Here is a 13,745-nt window from a genome sequence, read left to right as displayed (position 1 = left end):
TTTAATTCACTGAACCCTGTAGGTTCTAGGTGGAAAGTGTCTCACTTCACTTAGGAGAGTATGTGCAAGGAAGGTGTGCAGAGTTCTGCTCTCTCTGAGGACAGCACATTCACAGAGAGGGATTCAGCTCCCTGACAATCCTTGTAGCATTTCTCTGATCTTTTTCCTGATTGTTTGAACCTTTCAAAGAGAAAGGAAGTTACTGATAAGCACTATGTTGCAACAGCAGATTAAATCTATCAAGCACATTGCTGTTTTCTGGCACAATGGCATCTCTTACAAAAAAAAGCAATAGCTGGACGTTTCTGTGAAGGGATCCCAGGTAAACTGGCACATCTGTAGAAAAATCAGTATGTCAAAGAGTCAATTAAATTCTTAAAATGGTATTTTTCAAAATTTCTGTTAAGAGTGGTAATGTACATTTCCTTCAGACAAAATTGTAGGTCATGAGAATTAGCAGGACTGGATTTTTTATTGTTGTTTTTATTGGGGTTTTTTTGGTTTGTATTTTGGTTGTTTGGGGGTTTTTTTTGTTAAGGGCAGTCTTTAATTTGAGGTACTAAAATTCCATGTCCCTAACCAAGTGTATTCTTTTTTTTTTTCCTTTTAATATTTTTTTTCTTAATAAAATATTTCTTTGTGGCATTATGGCAAAACCAAAACACCTACATCTGAACAACATTCTAGTAAGCCCATGGAGCGACTGTGTTTATGTCTGTGTATTATGCGTGTGTGTGTGCATATATATATATACACAGTCTTACATATATGTCTGTATATTATATCTGATAAACTATTTAGAGGAAATTGGAATTTACATGTTTTTCCTGACCCCAGAAAACATAGTAGCTGTGCTATTTCCTTCCTCTTTTTTTTTTTTTCTTTTTTTTCTTTTTTCACAAAGTTTGCCTAGAAACGAGAAGACATCAGAGGAGACTTCATTTAAATACTCCAGACATAAACATCTTTCAAGGTTAGGGTAAATCCTTTTCATCTTTAGCTAACAGGAATATAGTTAAAACACCCGGTTTTTCATTATCTGATACATTACTTTACTTTCTTTTGTTAATTAGGAACTAGACAAAGTCCAAAATTGACTTTAAGTAAAGGAAATGTGGAAATTTTCTGCTGAAGTAAAATACTCTCAAGCCTTTCTAAAGCATCATATGAATAATTTTATTAGAAAGAGATTCTATAACCAATATAGCAAAAGAGTTATAGTCTTCAAATATATACTTTCTTTTTCTCTTTCCTTTCTTAAGAAACGTGATTCGCCTTTAGTTGAGCATTTTAAATGTGGCTTTTTATCAACTGGCAATCTTGTGAAATACTGAACCATAAAATTGTCATTGGATTCAGTACTAGAGAAAAAGTTTGCCTTACTGATTTGTGTGTGTGTCCGTTCTTAATTCTGCTTTTTATGCTGAATATTACTTTCCAGTGTTCATGTAAGATAGGTGTGCCTATCCCAATGCATGCACAAATGTGAAGAAATTCATCATTAAAGCAAAGGCATATTTTGTATTCTGCCTAAAATTACAGGTAGTTGCTACAGAGCAAAGAATAATATGATAATCTTTTCACATTATTTCCTAGAGACAAGAAAACCTCTTCAGTGAGTAATGATATGATAGTCTGGAACGTCATTTTTACCTTCATGCTACTTTTTCGACATAATTTGCACCAGGCAGCATCACTGTACAAGTAAACTCACCATTTAACTTATTTCCTCTTTTGATTGCATAAACCTTCCCAGGGATTGTTTTTTTAATAATCATTCAAGCCTTTAGCAAGAAAATTTTAACATTTCTGGCTTTTTGATTGCAAATTGCCTGCTTGAATAACACCCTATTTGTCTTTGCAATAGGAATTTACATATCATGAGAAAAATCATGGATCCTAAAGGGTAAATTGTGAAAATAAATTGAACTGACATATAGAGGCAAACTTTTTGGCTTATGCAGAGGTAGTCAGGAGTGTTCACACAGGGAAAAAGTGATGTAAAAACCACTCTTGAATTTTTAAAAATAGAGAGAAAAATCTCATCATTTGGCAAAACACATTTTGTTTTCACCGAGCTGCGCTACCATTTGAAATCTTTTGGCTATTTTTTTAAGAAGGACAATTTTTAAAAAGACCAAAATATTACAATGTGCTAAATCAAACTGAATGTTATTTTGATTTCATTTTAATGCCCATAGTTATCACTTATCACACATACTATTTCACTTGTGGCTTTAAAGTACTATGTTCTGATTTCCTTGGCTTTTTCATCATCTCAAGAAATATCTTTTGTAGTTCCTTCTAACTTTCAGTTTATTAACAATCTCAAACAGTACTAGAAAGATAGAAGGTGATTACTATTATAAAAATATATTTTGCATGGCCTAAAGAGGGTAGAAAATATTTTGCAATCCAAAATATTCATGTTCTTACCTATATCACAATGACAGCACAAGGAGGAGTATCAAATCATGCGTTTCAACATCAGTTTTTAGAAGGAGATGTTCTCAGCTGTTTTAGCCCTCTGGATTCCATTATTTACTATATATTAATAATCATCATTTATTTTAATAAATTTGCTTTTTACATAGTCAAATTCTTTGTGATGCCCTAAACAAAGATTTATTTACTATGCAGTATCACCTACCATTCTTTTAGTTATGTTTCAGTATCTACATATTTCTCTCTGTCCATGTCTATGATGATATTGAAAATATTAATAGTAATCTAAGATAGTCTGAGCTGAATTGAAAATTCAATACCAATGCTCATTTTTCATGAAAACAGACCTGCCCTTACTTGTACTATTTCAATAATGAATGAGATTTTTTTAAAAAATCAGGTATGATAACTGAGCAAAATTAGAGCAAAACTAAGGGGGTTTTAATTTTTTTTTTTTCTTTGCAAACACTTGTGTGTCTGTTGGACAACGTATTGTGTGTGTTTGGTGGTAAATACCTCTATCTACATACATGTACGTGTATACACAAACAGGCTGTGTGCATGTAAAGCTTAACACAGAGTACTTAGAAGATGCTGCCTTTAAGTATGATGTCCACAATACCCAGACGTTGGATATTATGTAAAGTTTCTTCACTCAGAGGGTGGTTGGGCACTGGCACAGGCTTCCCAGGGAAGCGGTCACAGCACCAACCCTGACAGAGTTCAAGAAGCTTTTGGACAATGCTCTCAGGCAACATGGTGTGGCTCTTGGGGTTGTCCTGTGCAGCAGCAAGGTTGGACTTGATGATCCTAATGGGTGCCTTCCAACTCAGGAGATTCTGTGGTTCTGTAATTCTATGTCCAAACAAAGAGACCTTGGGAATGTGTAAAGAAATAAACCTTAATGGTTTTGCTTGTGAGCTTAGAAAGTATCTACAGCTCTAGTTGACCGTTGCTTTTCCCCCGAGGGCATTAAAGACATGATAGTACTTCTCTCCAGCATTGAGCATTGTAGCAAGCAGTAATTCAACAACCGAATCACTTAGGAGTGCATGGAAACTGGCACCATTCTCATCCAAAATCTACTAGATTCAAGAGGTGCTAAAGAAACGAGAAAAGAATCAAAGTCTATCCAAACAATTCTCTAGGATGAGCCATATATATGTGACGCTAAAGCATCCTCAGCATTGATGCTGGGTCTCATGGTAAGCTCTAGTTGATTCATGGGGGAATGAACAAGGTATTGTTCTCTTAAAAACTCAAGTCCACTCTTAGATTGCTAAATCCAGATTTAGAAGAGAGAAATTTAATCTCATACTTGTGTAAAGTCTGTCCCCAAAGTACTCCACCCTTTGAACTTCTCAGAAGAAAAGAAAATTTAAAATGCAGCCCAGGAGTCAGTGTCTTTAACTTAAAGCCTTCTTTCTGAAGAGAATTGTACAACTGAAGTTTCTGAAATATCCTTAGGGTAGAGCTATGAGGAGGCATCCAGAATCCAGAAGGTTATACATAGGTCACATCTACAGATGGTTTTTTTTAAAGTATTTTATCAGAATAAAATTGGATTTTAATATTTGAGTAGAAAATAGAGACCTAAGAAAATTAACTACATATCTTTTGGTACTGGGAACATTTTTTGTCCAATTATTAAATAATGTATTAAATATTTTAACACTAATACAAACATTATTTAATGGCAAACAGCATTTAGCTGGATTCATATGTACAATACTGAAAAAAATCCAAAAGTCTTTCTAGAGACTTTCAAAGGTGTTTTAAAGATACATGCATAGAGAAACTATTTTTAATTGATGTCAATATTTTTCTCCAAAATTCGTTCAAGGAAAATGCTTTCTACCATTCTGAACAAAATGTCGTCATTAACTTGTATGCTTGATATTTGCATATCTAGGTTCAGGCACAAGATCTAAGTAGATGTGCAGTAAAGAGTACGGGTGGGAAACTCGGTTTCTCTCAGACTTGAATGGGTTTGTTGGATGGTGTTGGGTGGCTGCTTATAGTTTTGCAAATGAATCAGATCAGTAGAACTTTTACTTGCAGTAATAGCACACTCATGGAGCACAGAGGGGAGGGAAATCAATTCATTCCTCTGTCAATCACAGCATATTTCTGTCTCGGAGGTAAATAGTCGAGCTGGGGTAGTCAATTCATAACCGTGGGCGTCTGTTGCTGATGCTGAGCTGTGTTGCTGTACTTACGCTATCATCATCCTCATTCTTCTGGGTTTTATAAGGAGGTCAAAAGTGTTTGTTCAGTACGGCCAGTACATGTTAATTCAATCAAAGGTCAATGAAATATTAAGCTACTGCATCAATATCCTACTTTCAGTTCTTTGATGTTCTACATGATCTAATAATGGGTGGGGGAAAAATACTAGGAAGTACCTCTCATTTCTTCCTTCTTCTCTTCCTAAAAATGCTAACGGAATTCAAAAATGCCCTAAATATGTCTGCCATTTCAGACTTTAAAAAAGAAAGAAACCTTATATTTTGAAAGAAGTCTCTTTAGTCATTTTTGTGCTTTGTTCTGAGTGTTTTACTTCCTTTACTTGCTGATAGAGTTTGTCTTGATGAAAGAGCTATAGCTACTTCTTCCTGCAAAAAGTAGAAATGAAAAGTTTCACTGGAAGTTTCTGAATGGGATTTATTACTTTTAATTGTACAAAGTGCTTTTAGAGAAAGTTGAGGATCCTCTAAATTGAGACTTGTAGTCTTTGGTCCAACAGCATGTTTCTCTTTGAGTTAACAATACTTACTTCGTGAATCAGAAACTGTTAAAGGTGTATCAGTAAAAAATAATGTGCATTTCTCATTATTAATGTCCTTGTGTTCTGGTGAACTACATGTTCAAAGCAAAATATCCTTAAACTCACACAGCTTAGCAGTAATGACTCGGATCTCTAACTCTCTGATTTAAGTATACTATGCACAAACTTTTGACCTAAAACCAAGGACAGCATGAGTTTCTCCAATGTTTTTTCTGAAGGGGCACTAATTCCTATTATGTCAGGCAGCTCCACATTTGAATAAAATGATCCTCTGTTTTCAGCTGCACTGCTGCTCTTTGGGAAGCACAAACTTCTAATGGCTCTTGATCACAGTCAGTATCATCAGTACTACCATGTTCTTTATCATAAAGGAGAATAGTGAAAATTTTACTCAGATAATGATTTTTTCATGTTTTACAGTCACAGGTATAATAGAAGAGTTGTATCTGGTTGATTTTATGGTTAAATGCATGAAAAGTAAGAGTAAGAGGTGTTATTGATTGGTTTCTAGCCTTTGGAAGGACAGTAGATTTAAGAAACCAACCCTGAACATAAAGTACTTGTCTCTCTCCTGAAATTTTGTGGCCAACAACCAGAGTTTGCATTTCTAGATCATATACATGTTAAAATAGTGGAATTGCATTACTGGAATGAAAATTGCAATACAAATCAAAAATCAATGTACACATTTTTTTGCAGACAAGCGCATTTTGTACACACAAGATACAAGCAAGAATAGGTTTTTTTGTGATTCTAACAATTTAAATTATAGCTTATATACCTTATGTAGGAGAAAATAGAAGAACGGAAATTCTAGCTAAAGGGCCAAGTACTGCCTTCATTTCCTCTAAAATATATTACAACAATTTTATTTCTCTATAAGAGGCAAAGTGATGCTTTGAGAAATGAATGTATTTCATTTTATTGCAGTGTTTTGAAAGTGGTTTTTTTTGGCTGCATATAGCCTTAGCAAAATGAGTAATGAACTCTGCCATGTCTGAAGTCTCCTTCATGCTTTGCCTCACATACAATTCTCTTTTCTTGCAGCTATTTTATTCATCAGATTAGGTCTTGTCATCTTTGCAATTCACACAACAGGAAATCAATAATTAATTACGGATAGGTAAAGCAATGCCTCACTGATTGCCTAAAACATCCAAGACTTGTACTTTGTAAAACCACCAGGGATAGTTTCCTAGCTGCTTCTCACTTGAACAGATTTGGCAAGTAATTAGCACTATCTTTCCCTCATCGTGTGTCTCTTCATAGCTAAAATCAAGGGATGAGGTGCAGAAATTATGGTACAAGATCTGTGATTAGAAGTTGATAACAATGCACATCAAAAAGTGCATTTGAAAAAAGAAAAGTCACCAAGGCCATCTGTGGTGTGTTGAAAGAAAAAAAATTAGATGATACTCTCAGAAGAATATAATACCCCTTGCACTGCAATGGAAGAGAAAAACAGGGAGAGAAAATATTGTAGATTATTTTGAGGTGGAATGCTGACAGTAGGAGAATAATGGTGTTGCTTTCAGAGAAGGCGAGATGGAGGCTGGGAGGTATATGTCTCATTTCAAAAAAAATGAGTTTAACCACCGATTCTGAAAATGTCACTTCAAAGAGCCTACAGAAAACTTAATAATCCTCAGCCAGTGCCAGACAGTTTTGCTGCAGTTAATGACTGTCTGACTAGGAGCCCTTCTTTAAGCCTCATGCTGCCCTAAATACGTATTTCAATGTGTATTTGTATTTCAGCTTCTTAGGCAATTGATCTTCTGCTGTGTCTGGGATGCAGAAACGGTCACTTATAAGTAAAAGCCATTTGTACATTGAAATTTAGAGTAAGAAGACGAGAAGCGCTGAGGCTGAGCCCGCTGCACCAGATAGCAGACAGAAGCACTGCATGTGTCGCGCACCTGCCCCAGCTGTGGAGCAACGTGGCAGCCCCAGCATCTGGCACTGGGACAGCAGCCTGAGGGTCCCTGGGAGAGCTGGCTGCTCTGCCCTTTGCCTGGCCTGAACTTTACCTGCCTGGCCATGCTGCTGCTGCTCTTTGCCTTGGCTCAAGTGATGGCACTGCTTCCATGGGGCTCTCAGCACAGTCTCCATCCTCTCCCCCTAGTTAGGTCCCTGCAGGGGAGGAGGGAGAGGGCCTTCCCTAGAGGCTCACCCAGGAGTGGTACTCACAGCATGACTTTTAACCAGCAAACAAGTGGCTTCATCATCTTCATAAAAGGGCATGGAAGCAAGCTGTGCTTTCCATTAAGCACTTGGTCAAATTTCTCGTCTTGTCACCAACACCTGCTCTTTTATCCAAATTAATGTAATATTTTTAAAGCCCCCAAACTTGATTAATTTCTCTTTTAAAAATAATCTTCTGGCTTCCATAAGTTGTGAAAATGAGACTGTAAGCACAAATACTAAAATCTTCAAATTATGATGAGCTTCAGTGATCATGTCTTCACTTTGGGTCTGTTGATTTTGGGTGCTTGGCTTATAACTCTTTGGGAGAGGAAGGGAATCACGACACTTGGAGTCAGAAGCCATTGAAATTGCTCCAGAATGAAGGATTTAAATGAAATGGACATGCAGACTGGAAGAACACCAGAATCTTTCAGGCTCAATCCCTACTCTCTTCTTGAACAACGTATCTTGATTTACCTCTTTGGAAGCAAAAGATAAAATCCTAGGAATAAAAATGTTAATACTCGTCAAAATTATAGAGTAACTGATGGCAGTAAAAGAATGGTTATTCGTAATACATTGTAAAGCAGATCAATGCGCAGGAGTTCTTTTCTGGTTTTGAGACTTCTAGAAACAACACAAGCAAATCCATAAGGAACAATGCTTTCAGGAATCATTTACTGTTATTAGGATTTGACAGTGTAAATTCAAATTGAATTTGTAAATTCAAAGAAAATATTAAAAAACACCTTCGGGTTTAAATTACATTGTTTATCTAAAACTAGTTGGTTTGTGTTTCAGGAGTGTTTCTAGAGTTTTTGAAGCTGTAAGAATTAAGTTGAAATCGTCTTCCAAAGTAAATACTCTTCAACTACAAAGGCAGGGGCTTTTATAGAGAATGGTTGTCTTGCCATCTCTTCCTCAGCAGCTCAGATTTCCTTGTCACTCCCTCCAGTGAAACACAGGTCCTGTTGGTGGGGACTAGTTAGCTTCCTCTTTGCTGCCATGGGGCTGGGTTGGTATCTTTGTTGAGAAACACTGGGAGATGTATTTATTCTTTCTCTTTCATTAAAACAAAATAATGTGATCCCAGAATGTAAACCCTCATGATAAGTAAGGGTGGTTGTCTGTGATCATAAAAAACACATTAGTTCAGAAATCCCATGTGAGAGCTCCATGAGATACTTATGTGGATCACCCCAACCTTGTGACCATTTCAGATTTTTCACCACAGTCATCATATACATAATTTTCATATGGCATTGTATGTAGATTATTTAATCCAGTTCTAATTTCTGCTGTGTCCTATTAGAGTTGTGACAGCGAATTCTTACTGAAGAATTGCCCAGACCTGTGTTAGTCTGATGAGCTTTGACTTAATTCACATCAGATTTATCTTTTGCTGTAGACAGCGTCACACTGGTGCACACCAGTCAGGGTGTTTCATTTAACCTGACAGTGGTGCTTTAGCTTGAGAAGGAAGCAACACCAGCAACTCAGAGCAATGTTTGGCTGAGTTTCAAAGTGAGTAGATCCTACATTACATACTTACAGCACTTTGCCTTGTTGCTGTGTCACCTCCTTCTAACACCACAGTGGGTCTAGTTACTGACCCCTGCAAGAGGTTGTCTATCAAAACTTCACATTTCTACAGCTTATAGCCATTATGGGAACAGTTATTACTGCAATTAATATCCTGGAACCAGTAAAAAGCTGGCTTATGGGTAAGGAAGTAGGATGATGAAGCGAGTCTGGTCCTATGTGCTTCAAGTTGTCCATAAAATGTCTGTTAAATCAGGTTACAAGAGGATCGGACCTGAAGCAAGAAGTAGCATGCTGGAGAGGTTGTAAATTTCAGGAAGGCAGGGCAAAACATTATTTATAGTTTCTCAGGCTTTAGCTGGGTTTTTTTGGATTTGTTGTATCATTTTAATTTTTCTCTCTAGTAGGAATTTTCTGTTTACAGGAAGTTGCTCTTCTCTGTTCCTGACAGTGTTCGAACATCTATGACCAGGAGTCAGAGCACACTGCTCTTCAACATTGAAAGATACTGAGCCATCATACAGCCATCATACATCATACAGTTTTTCTAGAGCACTCAGTGCTTTTCAATTCAGTGTCTTTTCACAGCACCTGATCAGCATAATCAGTCAGAGGTCACTTTTGCTGTGTGGCTATTAACGCACGGACTGCTGTGGGGTTTCTTTCTGAGTGGATGCTGTGATAGGTGTTAGGCACCATACTCTGCCTGACTCCTGAAGATTCCTTGGCCACTTCACTCCTCTACTGTCTGTGAATTCAGGCAGGAACTCTGGTTCCCTATTGGGTCAACATGTTGTCAGTTCCCATCAGGGCTTAATTTAATTCAGTCCTCACAATGTTACTGTACTACAAGAGAGAAAATGGTGTGTCTGATATCATCCAGCTCCACAAATCATCTCCTCAAATCAAAGACTCCACTACCAGTGACTTCTGAAAAATGGAAATTCTTGCAAGCACAATAGAAATCTGCTTTCCATTTTGCCCTTACATTTTAAACACAAAGAGAATATCAAGAAAAGAAAGAAAAAACGGATTATGTTTTCTTGAGACACATACAATAGGTGTTTGGCACAGGAAGTTTAGACACCCTGACAAAATAATTATTACCCCATGGGCCTGATGAAAATTACTTATTGTCAAAATGACTGAAAGTTGAGAAGGGAGATAAAGAACCTGTTCACCCCTTAAGCCCAGTAAAAATTGATCAGAGACTACAGTATCACTTTCATTTTTTTATAGCAATCATCCAGCTCCCATCCCAATTTTAATCCTGCAGCTTTTCCAAGAGAATGTTATCAGAAACGTCACTGCCAATCAGTGGACTTTATGAAGTGTAATTGATATATAATGGATATATTCATTATAGTCAAAATATAGATAAATGCCCAGTAGAAAATGCATTGGAAGGATGTATAATAGTATTTCTGTACTCTGGTTGTTCTCTGTCCTCCTGTAAAGTGCAATTGCCACCTATTACTTACTATTACCTCTTAATTACTGCCATTTAACAAATATATCCATTCTGTAACAGAATTGCATTGAATTGCTTTCCAATTTGTCAGATCCTTTTGTCTTCTTCTTCATCTCCTAGATCATATTTGGTTCCGTGAATTCAGTCTCACATACTTTGGTCTTGACTTAGCTTTCTTCTTTGGAGGACACTGCTGTATACTGTACCTTTAAGTACCCAAATCAATTTAATTAAATTTCATTACAGGCAGTAGACCTGAAACAAACTAATGAAAGCAGCCATCATGTCAGGTGGTATTTATCTAGCCATTAAATTGAAAATGCCCCCTTTAGGCTCTTAAAAATTAGTTTCAATGTTTAATACTAATAGCTTTTGGAATTGTTGATGGGGATAGTTTTCATAAATTTGTTTACTTTTACAAGGAAAGAATCTTGTTCTTTGCAGAAGAAGGAAGCTAAAGAGAAATAACTTTAAAGTGTTGGGGTTTTGAAGTACTGTGAGGTCTAGGAGCTGCCCACAGCCTGTTGAAAAACACCGTGAAAGTTGTCATACAGTGATAGGAGTATGCCTTGTTTAGTCAAAAGCGATGCCAAGCCAGTACAAAACTTGTCTGAGAGTTTATTGTTTGCCTCACTTGTCTCGTTGAGCTGATTTGGCTGATTTAGCTTGAGAGTTTGTAGCAGAATTTATCTGAAGACCTCATTATAAGCACTACTGTCACTAGGGAGAAAAATGAAAATTTGCAGGGAAAAGAAGAAGGGAAGACATGCACTGCAGAAAAGACTGCTAGTGCCAGCATCCTGAACAGCTCTCCTTGTTGTTCAGGCACCTTGCAGTGCTGTGTCTGACGAAGAAATGTTGACAAAGTAGCTGTTCATATCCTGCACAGCAAAACTGGTGCCATGTGCTATTCCTTCAGAGTCCATGGGACGCTGCAGGTGGCAGGGATTTATTTCATCCTCTTCCCATCAGAACCAGGCTGCAGGTATTAATGTATAAAATACTGATGGACTAGGCAACAAGAAGAAAGGCTTAGGGGAAGACTGATCACTTTTTTCTGAACGATATGCCAGGGTTTTACTTAAAGGAAGCGAGAGTGCGAAAGGAGAGTATACCTGGCCATGAATGTATCCAGATCCACAAAACGGGAAGCGTTTCTACCTTGCTCTGTGTAAGCATGGTTGATGTCTCTTGCTTTGCAGGCAGACAATAATAAATAGTGCACCCCTTTTCCTTTTGTCAGATCTAAAGTCTGTCCTCTTCATAGCTTCCCCTTCTTCAGTTTGTTTAAATGAAAATTTATTTTTAACAGAAATAAATTCTGTTGTAGAAAACTACAACAGAATGAGATACAGTCACCTTTCTTGTAAGAAATTCTGACCTCAGAAGGAAAGAAGGAAAGGAGGAAATGGTTTTTCTTCATCAGAATAAAGGCTTGAGGTTCTCACATGTTTGGTCCTCCAGTTTTATAATAGAGAAATCAACGCACAAGGTATTGTTAACCAGAGACAAAAAATTAAGGCTATATGTGTTACTTGTAGTCTTGATGCTTGGATAAGATTATTGGACTTCAGCTATTCATTATAACTCGAACTATAAACTATTATATCTTCTTTAAAATACACGCATTTTATACATATGTACATATCATATATAGTAATTTCCAATTTGATTTAAGAATTTAAGGCTTCACAAGTGAACCCTCCCTCTAGCTTGGAGGTTGTGGTTTGTGTAGAAACTTCTTTTTGGAAACCAGATATAGATTGGAAAGGTTGTATGTAGAAAATTTTGGTTTAAGGAAGTGGTATTAAAGACCAAGTATTTCTTTTTTCAAGTTACTCTTACTATTTTTAATTAACTTGATTTCTCATTTATACTTTCTTATATGACTGTGATTAAATATGAGGCGCAGTTCAGTCAAGTGTCCTAAACACGAGTGATAGAGGACAGTCATTACTGACTCCACAGAAAGTCCTAATAAAAAAAGCCATAGCCCAGATTTCACTTTTCCTCATTTTTGTCTTTGAATTTGCAACTGAGATGCATCCCTGTTTGTACAAATGCATTACATGAGGAGTACAGACATTCAGCACCTGTAGTTAGTTGTCACCTCTGTCTGTCCTAATTTGTATATAGCATTTCCTTCTACATTTCCTTCTTTCTTCCTGCTGTGTCACAGTCTTGCTGAGTTCTCTTTTCTAAGAGTCTGGTGGAAAGGGGGTTTTCAAGTCATCTTCTCTTCCTAGGGCAAGATGCCCATGGTTTCTGTGGATGGAACAAAGTCAGACAGATATCTCTAGCAAAGGCAGAGCATGGGAAGGGGTGAGATTCATTGCTGGATGTGTGGAATAACTGAGTTTGGGGGTAGGGATATTCTTTACTACCCCAACTGTGAATTACTCTTCTGTAAGCAAGAGGAAAATTCCAGCTGGTTCTTGGTAATGTTTTATGGCGCTTATTTTTATTCAGCATTTCATTGCAAAAGTTTTGTTTAGCAACATGCCTGGTACTTGACTGAATTTCCAATGAGCCCAACAGGAATTGGGCATTTTTAAAACTGTGAGACTGGGAAATCTCAGTATTACTGATTTAGATTAAACATTAAGCACTGACGAAGACAGTTGCAATTTATGAATACTAAAGGCATTTGAAATACTGTCATTTGTTAAGAACAATATTGGAAGTCAGTTTATGCTCTCATGATAGTTTCAGACTATATGTAGTACATTTTTAAAAATACAAAGTACATTATTTTTTATTATTACATTATGCTATGGTGCTGGAATAAAACATGAATTATCTAAATTTTCCCTTTTTTTATTTTTGAACTAGCTGTTTCTAGTATTTCTATTACTTTGTTGCATTTTTTTAATACATCACCATTAACTTAGTTTTAAATAGAAGAATAGAATTTCATTCTGTGTGCCTTGAAGAAAACTGGAACAAGGAAAATGCATTGATTCTTTTTCTCTAGTGTGTGAACAAAAGGTCAATTAGTATAACTAAGCTAAATAGATGTGCAGTCTGATACTCCTGGAACTTCCCTATCTACTTATTCCAAAACCTATCTATAAAATGGAAAATATTTCAAGCCAGAATGCTGTTTGCAATGTGAAAATAGAGGTGTGGGAAAAAAGGCAGAACTATTAAACAAATGGCATAAAACAGTTGTAATAATTTGAGGCTGAGATGTGTTATTTTATAGGACCTTCTACATTTATTTTTAACCTTGCTGTGTCAGTACAATCAGCACCATCCGGTCCTGCACCACTAACTATATTTACCAGCCGGTGGTAGGGACACCTGGTGTATCTG

General features: G+C 36.6%; 1 protein-coding gene across 7 annotated transcripts in view; it reads left to right on the top strand.

Moving 5' to 3' along the window:
- CTNND2 (catenin delta 2) overlaps nt 1-13,745 on the top strand; it is a 641,697-nt gene that overhangs the window by 612,864 nt on the left and 15,088 nt on the right. The window lies entirely within an intron of this gene.

The sequence above is a fragment of the Hirundo rustica genome, chromosome 1 (genome assembly GCF_015227805.2).
Source record: "Hirundo rustica isolate bHirRus1 chromosome 1, bHirRus1.pri.v3, whole genome shotgun sequence".
NCBI lineage: Eukaryota > Metazoa > Chordata > Aves > Passeriformes > Hirundinidae > Hirundo > Hirundo rustica.
The sequence above is the reverse complement of the archived record's forward strand: the minus strand, read 5'-3'. Positions and strand labels throughout refer to the sequence as shown.